We start from the raw sequence: 17,346 nt of genomic DNA, 5'->3' as shown, positions 1-17,346 counted from the left end.
TTTAAAGGATCACTGAACTCCTTCAACAAAACATGGAGTCGCATGTCAGTCATTGAGAACCTTAACATTTCAGGAACTGCTGACTAGAATTTTGAAAGGGAGAAAGAGAGACTTTTAGTTTTTATTTTACATTTTCATCCTCTGTATTAACCCATATATTAATTTATTTATTTTTATTTATTTTATTTATAATTTTTTCAGTTGGCTTATTATTTATTTATCAGTGTCTTGATTCACCGTTACATACTTATTGAAGGCCTCAGAAAATAGGGAGGGGTGGGAGATGGGAGAGATGGTGTGTCATGTTTACCAGCAAACAACCAACAGATGTCGCTGGTAAACACACACACACACACACACACACACACTTAGAACTACACTTTTCCTGGACTACAACTTCATACATGCTCTTCGCCCACACACCTGCTTTCTCATTTAGCTTGATTTACATTCACACCTGAGGACTTTCAGAGACTGATTACACACAGTATTTAAGCTGCACACACACTCATTCACATGGCCGAGTCTTGTTTATCTGTAAGGTGACATTACAACGCGTTATCCTGGTCTTGGTTTCCCGTGTTTTGTTCTTAGCCCTGTTTATCCTTGTCATCCTGTTTAGCCGCCTGCCTTACGACCTATTGCCTGTTTACTGACTACGATTCTGGATTGTCTACATATATCTGTTTGCTCCCGTATTGACCACTGTTTGCCTGACAAAGATTAAACTTGCATATTGGATCCTACCTTCTGTTGTTGGTGTCACTCCCCGGCGTTACATGGTGCATAAAAGTGTAAGTTTGATTTAAGAGTTCTACAGTTTTCTTGTTTTTATTGCTATGTATTTCATGTCATTTCTTTGGTGATAGGACTTTTATTTTTCAAATACATTTGTAAGTTTGTATAATATCTGGAAAAAATGCAATAAAAATATTGAAAAAAAAAACACTTTTAGAAAATGTGCAGGAACAACAACAGTACAACAAGTAAATGGTTTCATTTTGATAATAATAATATCTATTTAAAAAAAGCAAGAGATACAGGCTCAAACTGCTGAAAAACAGCAGAACACATAGTAGCGGTAGATCGACCGAGGGAAGTAAAATTGGTGATCTTTCTGTGACAATTTCATCAACAAAAAAATTAAAAAACTGTTCACACATCCTGAGAAAACTCTTGATGGGATGGTTGCAGAGGATTCAAAGCAGCATTAATAATATTAAAAATATTGGAAAGTATTTCTTTATCACTTTCCCAGAGATGGGTTGCGGCTGGAAGGGCATCCGCTGTGTAAAAACGTGCTGGATAAGTTGGTAGTTCATTCCGCTGTGGCGAGCCCGGATTAATAAAAGGACTGACACGAAAAGAAAATGAATGAATGAATGAATTTCTTTATCACTAAATGTAAATGTGAATCTCTCATAAATTCTTGAAATGACAGATAAGCCTGAACTAAAACAGAATTGTTTATCTAATTGTGAACTACAAATAGACATCTGATGTAAAAAAATAGCTTCATTCATCATAAAACTGAAGTGAATAATCAATAAGGAACAACAGCTTAGTAGCAGCTTCTGTATTTGTGAATAGCATGTTTAGTCACTTCTTTTTTTACTACTTTACTTCATATTTTAATTAGGAAAAGTAATCATATACAATTAGTATGCACATTATACTTCCATATACTCCAGCTAGTCATAATTATAAGCATCTTTTCAGACCATTGAGTGTTTGAGTGAACTTTTGACTACGTCATTGAGGACTCTGCAGTCATTATCTAAAACAACACCGCTTGAAGATCCTAAAGAGCATCTTAGAGCACCTCAAGCCAAAAATAAACCCCGCACCTGTAATTAACAGGAAAATGTTGCCAAATGAATGAGAAATGAAAAAGTACAACACATAGCATACAATATACTCTAGTTTCTTATTGGTATTCATGTTTCTGAAGAATCTTTCAAATCCATTGAACATTTGCACTGCAAAAAAAGGTTTTCTAAATGTTTAGAAGTTTTTTTAGGGAATCAAATTGGTTCACCTGAAATAATAATAAAAAAAATACCTCTAGTGTTTGTGACTGTTAAACTGAGCCCATTATTTATACCTGCATTCTTAAAGGGGTGTTCCAGAATGTAATTTTAAGGCTTGTGTTTATGAGATGCAAAGCAATGTGTGCTCACTTGAAGGATATCGTGTTATTTTTTCATAAATCTCACTTTGATTATACACAGCTACTCAGCTATCTTGAAAGTGACGGTCATATTTCCTAGTTCCTCTGAAAGGCCCGCCCTTAAGTGACTCTGATTGGTCATCATCATAATGGGCGGCTATTCGCGGATCGGCTCCACTTCACGCCCGTAAAAGCATGCGTTTTTCTGCTGTGTAAACAATCAGTCAACCTCCTGCCTGCTCACTAAAATAAAATCTGACAAGTGTCTGTAACAAGTGAAAATGGGGTGCAGCTCCTTTAAGAGCGTTTGCCAATGTGTGTGCATCTATGTGTGTGTGTGTGTGTGTGTGTGTGTGTGTGTGAATGTTGTCTGCATCTATGTGTGTGTGTGTGTGTGTGTGTGAGTTTTTTTTCTTTTTCTTTGATGCTCGGATTAAGTTATTTTCTGTAATATATCGTGACAGGAGAATAAAGCACAAGATGTGGGATGCTACCTGTGTGAGCCTTGATTTGTTATTCTGCTGCAACACAAGTCAGGTAAGCTAACCTGTATATTTTTTACCCCATTGCGTTATACAACATGTTTCACATGTATCCGGAATATGCAAGGGTAAAAAATGAAAAAGCTGCCTGAAGACAATCAATGCATTCGCACACACACACACATAAGAGACACAAACTTGCTGATGGAGTGTGTGTGTGTGTGTGTGTGTGTGTGTGTGTGTGTGTGTGTGTGTGTGTGTTTACAGCAGTTTAACTGATAAGTATAAATTTGTAGCTAAATCGCTTGCCCGCAAAGCAGCATTTCGCATTGTTCACATTGTTGCTACAGCATACCGTTAACGCTAGACACTGTACATGTCATGATCAATTTTAACAAATGAAAACACTTACTGTTTGTAGCTCACAGCTTCTGCTTTGAGGAGATTTTAGCTGAATCCAGCACTGAACTGGGAAAGCAAATCATGCTTGCTGTGTATTTTATAATCCTCTGGAACGTTCGAGGTTACAGAAGTAACCCTTCGTTCCCCAAGGAGGGGAACGGAAGTGCTATAAGTGGATTTGATGTTCTAAATCCACGTATGGGAGGATTCGGTTCAGAAGCCGCTTGTCTGAAAGAGTATTGAACGGGCCAATGAAAGCAATGAATTGGCAGCGTAAGTTTGCGCAGGTGTGCTGCATTGCCAATTAACTGAGCATATAAGCACACCTGGCGCCAGCAAACGCCATCCTTTTTAAGCTGAAGAGATGTTAACAGCTAAGGGACAGTCATTATGGCGATGGAGTATAGCACTTCCGTTCCCCTCCTCGGGGAACGAAGGGTTACTTCGGTAACCTCGAACGTTCCCCTTCGGTTGGGGAACTCCAGTGCTATAAGTGGATTTGATGTTCTAAATCCACGTATGGGAGCCATTGAAAGCGCCATAATGACTGCACCTTACCAACGCCTCCGATGAGAGGGCAGTCAGGCAACCGTGACGTACCCAAATCATGAAAGGCGCGGTCCTCCAACGTGCCCTTGGCCCTAACTTATCCCTACTTCAAAAGAAGCTTAAAGGAATAGGTATATTTTTTGGGAGTCGCTAGCGTCTAGATAATTCTAGGAAATACGACAGTACGTTGGGAAGCTTGCAATCCTGGTAGGGAGGACGCTGCAGAGACCATCCGCACCCAATAGGGAGACAAAATGGAATTACATATGGACTAACCCTAAGGAGGGGGAGTGCGCATAAGAAGGTGGTTAGCAGATAGGGAAGGCACGGGTCCATCCCGGGGGGGGGGGGGGGGGGGGGGGGGGGGACTTTTAACCGTGGCAGAAAATAAGCATATGGTGATTGCCAGAGGGGATGGCACATAGCAGGCACTTATACTCAAAAACGCGGGCTGACCAGCGGGCAGACCTAACGTAGTGGGCCAGCGAGTGACTCCTCCTCTGAGTCACTCTGAGCCAGGACTCAAACCAGCAACCTTCTTGCTGTGAGGCGACAGTGCTAACCTCTGAGCCACTGTCTTGTGGTGTTGGTGTTGCGTGAGCAAGAATGATTCATATGATTAAGAACAAAACGCATAATGTTTTTTTTGTTTTTTTCTTTAAAATAATAGATTTAAATGCAAGCATATTTATTCTATACACAACAATATGTATAATAGTCTATATACTATATTATTGGTATAACTAATAAAATAATATTCATTCATTTTCTTCAGCTTAATCCATTATTTATCAGCGGTCGCCACAGCAAAATATACCGGCAAGTGTTCCAGCTTATGTTTTACGCAGCTGATGCCCTTCCAGGTGCAACCCAGTTCTGGGAAACACCAATACACTCTCACAATTTACACACAGACACACTCACACAAACACACATACCTGTACACACTCACACTACAGCCTATTAGTTAACCTAATCCCGTATGTCTTTGGAGCACCTGGAGGAAACCCACACGAACACGAGGAGAACATGTAAACTCCACACAGAAATGCCAACTTGTTCAGCCAGGACTCAAACCAGCAACCTTCTTGCTGTGAGGCGACAGTGCTAACCTCTGAGCCACTGTGCCACCTAATAAATAATATGTTAATAAATAATTATATAAATTATTTATTAAAATTATGTAGAATTTTTACTGCATACGCTTATTTTTTTTTACTGATTATATATGTGTACTTGTGCTCATATAATCTATGTTTAATCACGTAATTAGTTTCAATATAACTACATGAATTCACATATTTCAAGTAAACATACAGATACTATATAAAATATTAATGCATGATGTTTAATAAAATGAATATAAAATATATATTAATATTAGACATACATTTTGTTTACTTAATAGATTTAATAAAGACATTAAAATATTTTGTCTATCTTAAAAATATTATTTGATTTCTAATAATAAAATCATTTTTTACAACTCTAAGCTAAATATATTAGTTTAATTTAAGTATCAATTTTATTATAAAAGAATGGTGTAGTGCATTAAATAAAATGAAAAAATATATATTACATAAAATATGTATTTAAAGTTAATATATAATATACAAATATCTTAAATATTACAGTAATGTTTGTTATACATGTTTAAATGTGTATAATACACACAAAAAACATTAAATAAATGCTAAATGAGATGATGTGTATGTCTTTAGTCCTAGCAGACATTTCCAGATGGCAGTTACGGTGATGTTCAGATAGAGGTCGATCTGCAATCATCAAATGTAAGTTAATTTTTTGTCAAATTTTCATATTACTGCGACATATTTTATTTCACTGAATTTGAATTCTCTCATTGTTTTCTAGTTTTCATGGGCTTTCTGGTACATTGCAGATAAACCCATGTACCCAGATGGCTCATGTCCTGAAGATGACGAGATCTTTAATCCGTTCAACATGACAAATGTACAAAACTATACAATAATAGTCTATCATCAAACACTATCCAGAATAACTAAGACAGAAATCCTTCTCTCTTAGATGAACAACTGTTCTCAGACCAGGGCTTTGGCCTGTATGGTTGGCGATCTGACAGGCAGATATGGACCCATACATCTCTCCAAAATACAGCTGTTTACTGACTCTTTAGTGCAACTTACTATAGACTTTACAGGTAGCTTACATGAACAACTTTCACATTTACACTGATATTTCTATTCAGATTCTGAACTCAGAAAATGTCTAAATGTTTTATCCACAGTTATCCAGAGGGCGTTAGTTCTCAGAGTCAATAGTACCACAGCTGTATGTGCCGATATTTACCCAGAATCCCCTTCTGCTCTGCAGATCTTCCCCAAAATCGACTCCTTTAACAGGTACAATCTTCAATAATGATTAGTTTTATTAAAAAAAGATATTTAATGTAATTATTAAAAAAAAAAAAAAAAAAAAAAAAAATATATATATATATATATATATATATATATATATATATATATATATATATATATATATATATATATATATATATATATATATATATGCACTCAAAAATTATATTTGCTGTTTTTTTTAAACGACTTGTTTAAAAATGAGCTAAAAGAACAATTCTTGAGGTATTTTTGGGGGGACAACCTAATTATTTTATGTTCAATACATTTAAATTTGTAAAAACTAATAATTTAACTCAATTCCTTCATGTTTTCTCAACACAAATCTATTGTGTGAAACCCAGTATCTTTTACAGTGTGTGCTGAACTGCTAAAACCAAAACCATACATGTGTTCCATTAAGCGGTCAGATGATGGTTAAAGACAAACTGCATCTTTCACCGACTGAAGGTTTAACCAGAATCCGAGAGTCAAAACCTTTACACATATGTCTGTCAGTTCTTATAGCTTTCTGAAGCTCAAATGGAAAAAGGAGTAACAGCTCTGCACTGTTTTGCTTCAACCCTTATCAAAGACAACTAATTACTGCATTTAAGACTACAAAAGACCATTAACCAGATGTGATTTGGAGGTGGTGGGAGCTAAACTGTGCAGATCTGTGGCCCTCCACGAATTGAGTTTAAGACCAATGCTCTACTGACAATCTATCTTAGTTTTTGATTTGTTTTAGCCAGAATTTGCACTTGTTTGTATTTGCCAATAATTTAACTTTAAATTGTTTTCTTTCTTCCAAAAATGTCCTGTGTAGTTAAATTCAACTTAATTAGTGCTTTATAGTGCTAAAACATGACTTTAAGTTTGAGTTGATCACTTGGTCACTTCCTAACTGACAATTAACTTGAGCTGTCATCATTATTTAGGTATAACCAAGCACAGTATTTTTACAATATATTTACAGCTCTAACATTCTTAAACTTAAATGGAAACAGAAGCATCACATAAAATGTTATATGATTGAATCTGATGTTGTTTTGCTTGTGAGCAGTTTCTTTGGTTACTTTGTGAAAATACAAGCTTTATGTTTGAATTGAATTGACAACAATAAATAAATTGTACAGTTTACTTACAACAGTAATTAAACAAACTAATGGAGTCATTCAGGCTTGTTTGAAACATAAATCTGTTAAAGCAGGGTTGGGAAGTCGATCAGCTGTTCATGTTGACACCACTAGAGGCCATCAGAGATCGCATTTACAGACAACTTTGAAATTTAACCCCCTACACTCTCAGAAAAAAAGGTACAAAATTGTACCTTTTAGGGTACAAATGGCCCGTCACTGGGGTGGTACCGTTAAGGGTACAAATTTGTACCTCTATTTAAAGGTACAAAATTGTACCTTCTACATTTGTACCCTTTAAGGGACAATTTTGTACCCCCACCGAAGGTACAAAAATGTACCTTTTTATATTATATAGCATTTTCAGGGTACTGACCCAGGCATTTTGATCTTTTGGTGACTGCATGCACAAATAAATAAATAAAATATTTTGGTTCACAGATGTCCATTTTTATTTATTAATGTAGAAATATTTCATTACAACTCACAACTGAATGTGTTAAGAAATAAAATTACACAGCAAGTATGAAGCAGACATGTAAAACAGTAAAAAGAACAATTTAGATAAGAATAAAAACTAAATCTTAACTTAATACAAAGACCACAAGAATACTGTTTAAGATTTATAAACACATTACACAGGCTACATCAAGTACTGCACTTTACAAAGTCCAAAGTATTTGTCTTTAGTCAGAATACTCGGTCATAATAAATAATTTGTCATCAACATTTTCTCTGAATTTCAGAATGAAGGCAAACGTTCTCTGTAAATTGCTTCAACAGTGCAGAAAACCAAATACATCAGTAGATTACTCCTCATCATCCTCAAGTGGAGTTGTAATTTGTTGTAACACAATATGTGTTTATGTTTTTGATAAACATGACATGTAAGGCACTCATATCTGGAAAATGTTCTTTGATAGTCATTAGGACCACAAGTTATTTAAAAATGTGCTTTATGCATGAATGATAGCAGTGTGCTGGATTAACTTGATGATTGTGATTATCCCAAGAGCATGTAGAGAAACAAAAAACAAGGTTGATCACTTTGGTAACTGGAGTAGATCGAGGCTTGTCACAGTCCACCGTTCATTCAAAACATTCCACTGCAGAAACATCAAGGTGTTCTTCTAATAAGATGGATATGTCAAAAATGTATATTCGTCCACATCATTGGCCAGCCAATCGCAATCCCATCAACTCTGAAGACTGCCGTGACTCGTCTTGTTAACGTAGTTGTCCAGTCGGTGGCCTCCTCCTGTACTTGAACTGTTTGATGTGGTGAAGATGGTTCACTGTAAATGACAAGCAATAATTACATTAATATCAGTCACTCTATCACTGATGAAGAGAAAATCAACATGCATAGAAAGTAAAATAATTAATATTCACTGATTAAAAAAAAAGTATCACAGATTAAAAGACTAATATAAATTTCATTCATTCATTCAATTTCTTTTCGGCTTAGTCCCTTTATTAATCTGGGGTTGCCACAGTGGAATGAACCACCAACTTATCCAGCATATGTTTTATGCAGCGGATGCCCTTCTAGCTGCAACCCAGTATTACGAAACATCCAGACACACTTATTCACACACACATTTATACACTACAGACAAATAAGCTTACCAAATTCAGCCATAGCGCATGTCTTTATACTTGTGGGGAAACCGGTGCACTTGGAGGAAACCCTCACGAACACTGGAAGAATATGCAAACTCCTCACACAAATGCCAACTGACCCAGCTGAGGCTCGAACCAGCGACCTTCTTGCCGTAAGGTGACAGCACTACCCACTGCGTCATCCTAATATAAAGAATATCTAGCATTATAAAATGCATTTATCACAGCATATACTGAACAGAAAACAACATACGCACCGGAGCACAACGAAATGTTGAAGTGTCTCGCTTAACAAGGCTGGCAACATGAGAAGTGCTGCTGTAAAATCAATTCCTGGAACATAAGATGAAACAAATATGAAGGAATCCATACAAAGCTAGAATTGAATAATATTAATCAAGTTGAGAAAGTTTAGAAAGAGTACCTTAGAGTCAGGTCCATAGCATTCTTCAGTTGATCTCTCATCTTTCGATGAAAACCTAGAAAATAATTTTAAACATGTGGGTGTACATTTATTGTTGTTCGTAAGTAAAAACCTACAAATTTAAAATAGTATGTAAGCCATTAAAACCATGGTATAGATAATGAGACATACTTACATCTTGTAACTGAGCCATGCTTTCATTTGACATGCCTTCATTGGTCTGATGCTGTTAGGCTGCATTCTGTTGTTCAATCTTGTCCTGAAAGACAATTGGAAACTTCAAAAACTTCTGGAAAGCAATAAGATAAAGCAATAACTATTTATTTATTTTGAGATATTAATAAAATAGGTAAAATAGCTCAAGGTACCAGTTTCAGAACAGATGAGACAAATTATTACATTAAAGAACAAAGTATAACTTAAAACGTCGATTTATACAACATGGTATGTTAATAATTCTACATTAACATAAGTATAACGTTAAACGATAGTAAAGCACCAACAATTCTGGACATGAGAGTTTGTGAACACTCCTCAACATTAATGTAACTTAAGACATTGAAACGAAGATATGTAACTTACGCACGCCACGTTTGTAACTAGCCACGTTTACATAATCAGTCACTTTGTCGGTGACAAAATTGTGATTTTTCTTCACAAAATGGCGGTGTAACTTAACTTATATAACCGTCTAAAATTACATTTCAGCGGTCAACCGTGGCTAGAAAAATGGCCTCAAAATATAAAACATTATCGATAATTACAAATTTCCAGTATTAATAACAAAAGGTTTTATATCAAGGTAACGTTATATGAAGACTTTAGTCGCGCGAGCTCCGGGCCACACCGCACATTACTCACGGGTCACGGCCCGATTCCGGTGCACGGATACGGCAGCGTCGCGCTTCTGCCGCCGCAGCTGGCCCGAGTGTATTTTGCTAATTGGGTTGCGATTATATTCCGCCGTGGCAACACTAATTAATAAAGCAGTAACGTAACGTAAGATATAAGGCGCGAATAGGTAACGTAGGCGACAAAGGGAACTTTTACACCGAGAAAACTAACAGCATATAGTACTCACCGTCTATAACGTTATGTCCCTCGGTGACTTCGATATCACATTGTATTAACTTATTTAATAAGCTGCAGACATCTTAGCAAACTCCATCCTGCAGGCCAGCCCGGAGCACTTAAAGCGGGGGAAAGCCGAGACCCGAGAGTCAGACAAAATCAACAGAACACGGCTTCACATGTAAAAATGAGACTGAAAATATATCTTTAATACATTCTTACCTGAAAAGTGAGGACTCCAAAATAGACTTTTCTTTGAAAAGCGTGCGAAGTTCTGTGTAAACAGCCAGCATACACTACCGACCGCCTCAGTAACAAACACTACTATAACGTCTCAACAAGCCAAATTCTTAAAGAGACAGCAACATCACCACCTGTATGAAGATGCTGTCACTCTGCATGGTTCTTATTCTACATCCCATAAACTAAAGGGTCTTAAACAGTAAGCAAAGACCAGTATTTACATTTTTATTGATTAAAATTACATTCAATTATAAATTAAATTATTAAAATTTTTGAGAAAAAATGTAATTTAAATACATGAAAAAAATTTAATTATTAAAATATTTAATTCAATCAATTTATTTATTTATTATATTTTTAAATTATGTATTTTAGTATTAATGTTTAGTATTAATACATTTAAATTAGTGTTATATAGTGTCTTGATCTTATCATGAGCTGAGGGTACAATTTTGTTCCTATAGGGAAACAAAATATATAATTGTACCTTTAAAGGTGCCAAATTGGTCCTTTACGGTACAATTTTGTATCCAAATGTGCTATAAAAGGTACAAAAATGTACCTTTCAAACCTAAATCTGGACATTTGTACCTTTATAGCCCATTTGGGTACAAAATTGTACCCTAAGGACCAATATGGGACCTTTAAAGGTACAATTTTATATTTTGTTCCCTCTAGGAACAAAATTGTACCCTCATTGTACCTTTTTTTCTGAGAGGGGGAGAATTAAAACCACTCAAGAGATTAATACTTTTTTCCGATGACTTTGAAGTTAAATTCTAAACACATATTTATTTAACATATATACTAACTTTAAGTGTATTGACAAAAAAAAGACAAAAGCTGTTTTAAAGTAGTTCAATACTGGTTTTATTTAGTAAAAAGTGGTTAAACAAAGACATCGAGTTATTGTGGGATGTTACTTTACAGCATTTATTTACAATTGACTAAAACATTAACCAGACATTGACAAAGTTTCTCTCACACACTCAAATATGAAAGTATTTGTGCACACATTCCTGCTGTCATTGTCTGTCATCTGTTGACTGTAGTTTATCAATAAACCAAACATCGAGAATGCTGTTTTTTCAGTGACGCAGAGAAACTGAAAGACAAAAAGAAAAGCAAATATTTGGATTTGCCATTCAAATCTCATTGGCATCTGTCTACAGTTTGGTTGTTTGTTCATTTATTGTTTGAACTGAATCAAGCTTTGGTACAGATATATATATATATATATATATATATATATATATATATATATATATATATATATATATATATATATTATCTTTTCTATTATTTTCCATTATTATGTTAATATTTAGCTTTATACTATTCATTCAACATATACCCAACATGACGAGGCAGAGCATTTATTGTTGTATTATATTTCTATGTTACATCATATTATACAAAAACACAATACAACAATGATCTCTAAGCTCTCTTAGTGATCAAACTGGTTCATAAACACACAGATGCATCTCATTTAGTTTGCTGAAGCGTCACCTGATGCCATTATTTAAGGTTTTATATAAACTAATGAGTGGTGTTATTATGGTGACACACGTCTCCAGGATGCAGGAAATACAAATTTAGTTCCAACCCCAATAAGACACACCTGGGCTAGCTAATCAAACTCTAAAGCTGCTGTCACACTAGAGTTTGTGTGTGCAAAACTCCTGTCATAAAAAAGTGAGCGATTGCTCCATGTTTTAAATTTCTGTCCAGAGAGGTCATGTTTTGATCCTCGATTGATCTCACGCAGTCAAGTAATGCGATTTCGCAGGTCAGAGTTCACCAAGCTTGAACTTTGCACCGCAGCGAAATGTGAAACTTAACGCATGACCCTGCGTTTCCGGTCTGACACATCCGTGTGCGTATGAATGGGGAGAAAAGTCAAGTGTGACCGCAGCTTGGTATAGAAAGATTCATCCAGGTGTGTTGAGGCAAGTTGGAGCTAAAATCTGCAGGACACTGGCCATCTAGGACAGAGATTGGGCACCCCTGGCCTAGTGTATTCAGTGAAATAACTAAAATATGAAGACATGAAGTGATTTATGAATATCTGCTAAAGAATCTGCATGTGTACTTCTTCAAAAAATCCTAAAAAAAACATTATTACCAAGCAGGAACTGATTTTTACTACCAAGAATCCCAGAAATACAGTAAATATTAATAATCATGACACCATGACCATCAACACATCAACATTGGGTGTATTTAGTCTATATACATTTGTTTTGTTTACACACGACACATTGCGCTTCCCACATATTCCACATAATGTCTGTGATCCATGCAAAATACCTGGTTTATAGCTTGTTCATATTTGCATTGGCCTGATTTGTTTGGCCTTTATTCTTTATAAGCCATCATTACCAAATAAAACCTTTGGAATATTGACACTTTAAACAAGCAATAACTTACAATGCAAGTAAGAGTTGAACAGTTCTTCAGAGCATTTTGTTTTGTACGCATAATATTACTGCTGTATTGTGTCGAATTGTATGGACTAAGGTTTGTTTTCATATTGATAGGACTGATTCAAAATTACATAGATGTTTGTCTTGTTTAATTTGTAAAGACATGTACTCTCCAGGTTGCTGCAGATGCCACAAATGAAGAGTCAACACCTGTGTGTTCCAAATTCTGCTGCTGAGGCTCCAACAACCATCAAGAGACTCAAAAATACAGACATTTAAAAGACCTGAAGGATCTAGAAAAACAGATCCATCACAAGATGAGTGGAAAAGAATGGCATCAGTCAGGACATTCATCTTGTATTAAAGAGCAACCTGATGTTACAGTGCATTTTATGTTGATCTAAACACCAGTGGATGAAAATAAACAGAGGTGTGATCGTGGTTAGTACTTTATGAGCCTGTCCACTTTCATTTATCAAAACCCACAGCCTATTCACACAAAGCCACAGCAAATTGACCTAATTCTTTACCATTACAGGATGTTTTGTTGAAGTTCTCTACCCACTAAGTTCACTATATAGATTAGAACCTTGCTGTCTGAAATCGTATTTGGGATAAGCACAGTGTTCTCTTAATAGATTCTAACAAATACCCACAGCATTAAGCACAGTGGTTAATGCTTTTTTAGCAAAAATAATAGCGTTATTTTCATGTTATTATGCAAATTGTACAAACTATTTTACAATATTAAACTGAAAGGTCTGAAAAGGCCCATACTTACATTTACCCAAATACTCTCCCAGTAATGTTTCTAGGTACAGGTGAATCTCTGTTAATGAGCAAAGCACTTCTCCATTGCTGAAATAATTCATGTTTATGTTTGATGTTAAGCTGTTCACCTGGACATGCAGCTGTCAATAGATGTACATTTTACTATATGATAAAGAATAAATTGTTTAAGGCTCTAATGTATGAAAGAGTTTTTTATGTTTAGGTATAGCTGCCAGTAGAAAAGTATTATTTTATAATTCTGATAAGATGCCAGCTATAGAGCATGACATAAGCATTCTTTGTGTATGTGTGGGTTCTTTATTGACGGAGACGATGAGCTAATTTTCACCTCTGGTTATCCTGACCTTATGTCTGACCTTTTTTTGCTTGATGCATAAGTAGTCATTGGAGATTTTCTTTAGAATTGTATGCATAAATGGGGAATTAAATGAATATGAAAACGTCTGCATTCACTTTCTTTCCATTAAAGATGTGCGTCGATCATAACGTCTGAATCAGTGCAGCCTATTATGCATGCTGGTCAGGACACCTTCCGTATAAACTTATCCCAGATCAACTTCTGCTTTTGGGGGTGGGGTTAAGAGAGTATAAAGAGAGTGTAAAATTACAGTAATTAAATGATGGAATAGCAAAAATGTTGTAATAATGTTGCTTGGAGTTGCATATTATATTAATAAGCACAAATCCAGTCAACATTCAGAATGGATGATCACTGGACTAAGTCCACAAATTCCAGCAATAATTGAATCTTTTTAAAGACAGAATGAGGTTTGACTTTGTGTAAAAATTAATATTCAGGTAATGTGTCTTCTGTGTGAGAATAAACATTACTGATTGTGAGCAGCAGTATATATCTGCCATACATGTTGAATATGCAAGAGAGAATCTGATAATGACTAATTTCTGATTCTATTTATATGTAGTCAAATGGCAGAGGGCAAGAATATGTGTATAGCATAAGTATTCATCTCAAAGTTTCATTTAGAAATTATTCAGAATTATGCATAGTTGTATGCTGATGTCACCACTGAGGACCAGGACCATGACCTATCCTCAAAAGCACCTCACCCTCCATTTATTTATAATATTATATATATATATATATATATATATATATATATATATATATATATATATATATATATATATATATATATATATATATATATATATTATATATATATATATATATATATATATATATATATATATATATATATATATTATATATATATATATATATATATATATATATATATATATATATATATATATTATTTTTAATATTACTATACAATTAATTCTAAATAAATAACAGAAATTTGTCCTAAATGTAACTGGAACACAAAGACACAACTGTCTGTGGGCTGCACGGTAGCGCAGTGGGTAGCACTGTCGCCTTGCAGCAAGAAGGTCGCTGGTTTGAGTTACGGCTGGGTCAGTTGGTGTTTCTGTGTGGAGTTTGCGTGTTCTCACTGTGTTGGCGTGGGTTTTCCTCCACATTCCAAAAACTATAGGTAATTTGATGAACTAAATTGGCCATAGCATATGAGTGTGTATGGATATTTATCAGTATTGGGTTTTAGCTGGAAAGGCATCTGCTGTGTGAAACATATGCTGGATAAGTTGGCGGTTCATTCCGCTGTGGCGACCCCTGATTAATAAAGGGACTAAGTCGAAAATAAAATAAATGAATGAATGAATCAGAATTATCTGTTGTCTTTTTAGACCTGAATTGTGAATTTAGGCCTAATCTTACCTGCCTGACTCTTCATCTCTCCTTTCTGCTTCATAGCATTTTTAGTTAAAATAAGATCATCATTATATTGTTTTAATTTTTGTTTTGTCCACTTGCAAAACTTACACAGGTTTCATAATGCATAATCGCTACGTATTTTTTCGACGTGTCCCAGAGTTGCAAAAACTTCTTTCTAAGTATTTTGAATGTACACTTGCTTTATTAAAAATAAAGAATGTCCAAAACAAAGCTAATAAGTGTCTTAGGAGTATATGTACACTAGCAGTGGAATTTACTGGAATTCACCTGAAATCTTGCCTAGGGCTCCAAATTGGTTAGGGTCGGGCCTTATTCATGATCAAGCTTGATAATCGCGCCTGCACGCCTACTTTAAAACACTGCAGCAAAGCGATCTTTGAATGGATGAAGATGTCGGCCTCACAGAAAATAAAACTTGATAAAGAGAATAGACAGTTCAAAGTTGAATGAACAGATAAGTATGTGTTTATTTTGCCCCAAGCCAGCTCGAATCAGTGACCTTGCTGTGAGGCGATTGTGCTATCCACTGTGCCACCGTGCTGCATCTTATGAATGTTTATTAAAAACAAGTAATGTAATATCAATTGTTTCATACCTTTGACCTTAATAAAAAAAATCAGAATTGGACCTTTTAGAACCCCTGTTTTAGGCTATGACTAACAGGTGGACCCAGATCATGAGCCTAGAAATCTCCACTGGACTATTTTTTCAGTCTGATTCCCGCTGGGTTTTATTTCGCACCCAATCGCCCCTGCTATTTATTCACTCTTTGTTTATTTAGAACAAATTTCTTCTGACTGTTAATTCCCTGTTAAGACAAAAGTGAAGCCGAATGGTCTCTCTACAAGCGTAATTTAAGCAGAAGAAATGTGAGAAAGTGGCATGAGAATAATGTCAAACGTATGTAAAATTCTACATATATCCTCCTATTTTCATTTTAATTCAAAGCAAGCTTACAAAAAATACAAGGCATTTTGTAAAAATGTATCAAAAGTTTAAAATATTAATTTAACAGTTTAATTGTTAATATAAAATATATTTGATTTATTATTATTATTTTTATTTTTTTTACATATAGGTGGCACCATGGCTCAGTGCTTAGCACTGTTGCCGCACAGCAAGAAGGTCACTGGTTCGAGTCCCGACTGGGCCAGGAGTATTTCTGTGTGGAGTTTGCATGTTCTCCGTGTGTTGGTGTGGGTTTCCTCCGGGTACACACTCTCACAGTCCAAACACAATCGCTATAGGGGAATTTATTTTACTAAAATGGCCTTGGTGTGTGAATGAGAGTGAATGGATTGCTGCGTAAAACATATGCTGGACTAGTTGGCAGTTTGTTCCGCTGTGGCGACCCCTGATAAAAAAGGGACTAAGCCAAAAGAAAAATTAATAAATGAGTTTTAAGACTGTTTGGACTCGGCCGGACTCGACTCGGACTCGGATGTTAAGGACTCGGACTTAAGTCCGACTCGACCCCTTTTGGACTCGGACTTGTTCTCGACTGGTTATGGACTTGGTCTCGACTTGGACTCGACAAAGGTGGACTCAACCCCAACTCTAGCACTCACTGGCCCTGCATGCACAGCTTGGCGTGAATGAGATGAACTGAATTAACTATAATAACTGTGCTGTTCCCCTTAGGTTGGGGAACTCCAGTACTATAAGTGGATTTGATGTTTTGATGTTGAACGGGCCAATGAAAGCAATGAATTGGCCGCGTAAGCTTGCGCAGGTGTGCTGCATCGCCAATTAACAGAGCATATAAGCACACCTGGCGCCAGCAAACGCTATCCTTTTCGCTTCAGAGACTTTTCTGATCGAGCTTCATGAGGGTTCCTCTTGCTGTCTACAGCCACATCGAGCGAACGAG

At 35.7% G+C, this 17,346-nt stretch overlaps 3 long non-coding RNA genes across 13 annotated transcripts in view; 1 reads left to right on the top strand and 2 right to left on the bottom strand.

Moving 5' to 3' along the window:
• LOC137488953 (uncharacterized) overlaps window positions 1-13,353 on the top strand; it is a 74,961-nt gene extending 61,608 nt beyond the window's left edge. For 2 of the 11 annotated variants that reach the window (XR_012398092.1, XR_012398091.1), the window contains 5 exons: window positions 5,325-5,393; window positions 5,504-5,574; window positions 5,650-5,782; window positions 5,870-5,984; window positions 13,084-13,353. This is a non-coding gene — a long non-coding RNA (uncharacterized lncRNA). Of the gene's footprint in view, window positions 1-518; window positions 795-2,634; window positions 2,708-5,324; window positions 5,394-5,475; window positions 5,575-5,649; window positions 5,783-5,869; window positions 5,985-13,083 lie in introns of those variants that run through there. The other 9 variants (XR_012398089.1, XR_012398084.1, XR_012398083.1 and 6 more) reach the window with 9 other exon arrangements.
• Window positions 1-17,346, bottom strand: part of si:ch211-36i19.1 — a gene marked incomplete at its 5' end in the record, with an annotated part of 30,848 nt that overhangs the window by 7,628 nt on the left and 5,874 nt on the right. Inside the window, 3 exon segments of the long non-coding RNA NR_186849.1 lie at window positions 1,939-1,950; window positions 8,510-8,525; window positions 11,808-11,828. This is a non-coding gene — a long non-coding RNA (si:ch211-36i19.1).
• LOC137488952 (uncharacterized) lies at window positions 7,550-10,650 on the bottom strand. The gene is made up of 7 exons (XR_012397550.1): window positions 10,458-10,650; window positions 10,246-10,353; window positions 9,340-9,423; window positions 9,165-9,219; window positions 8,998-9,073; window positions 8,747-8,923; window positions 7,550-8,412 (listed from the first exon to the last, which is right to left on the bottom strand). It is a non-coding gene; the product is annotated as an uncharacterized lncRNA (long non-coding RNA).

The sequence above is a fragment of the Danio rerio genome, chromosome 22 (genome assembly GCF_049306965.1).
Source record: "Danio rerio strain Tuebingen ecotype United States chromosome 22, GRCz12tu, whole genome shotgun sequence".
NCBI lineage: Eukaryota > Metazoa > Chordata > Actinopteri > Cypriniformes > Danionidae > Danio > Danio rerio.
Note: the sequence above shows the minus strand (reverse complement) of the source record. Positions and strands in the feature narration are given on the sequence as shown.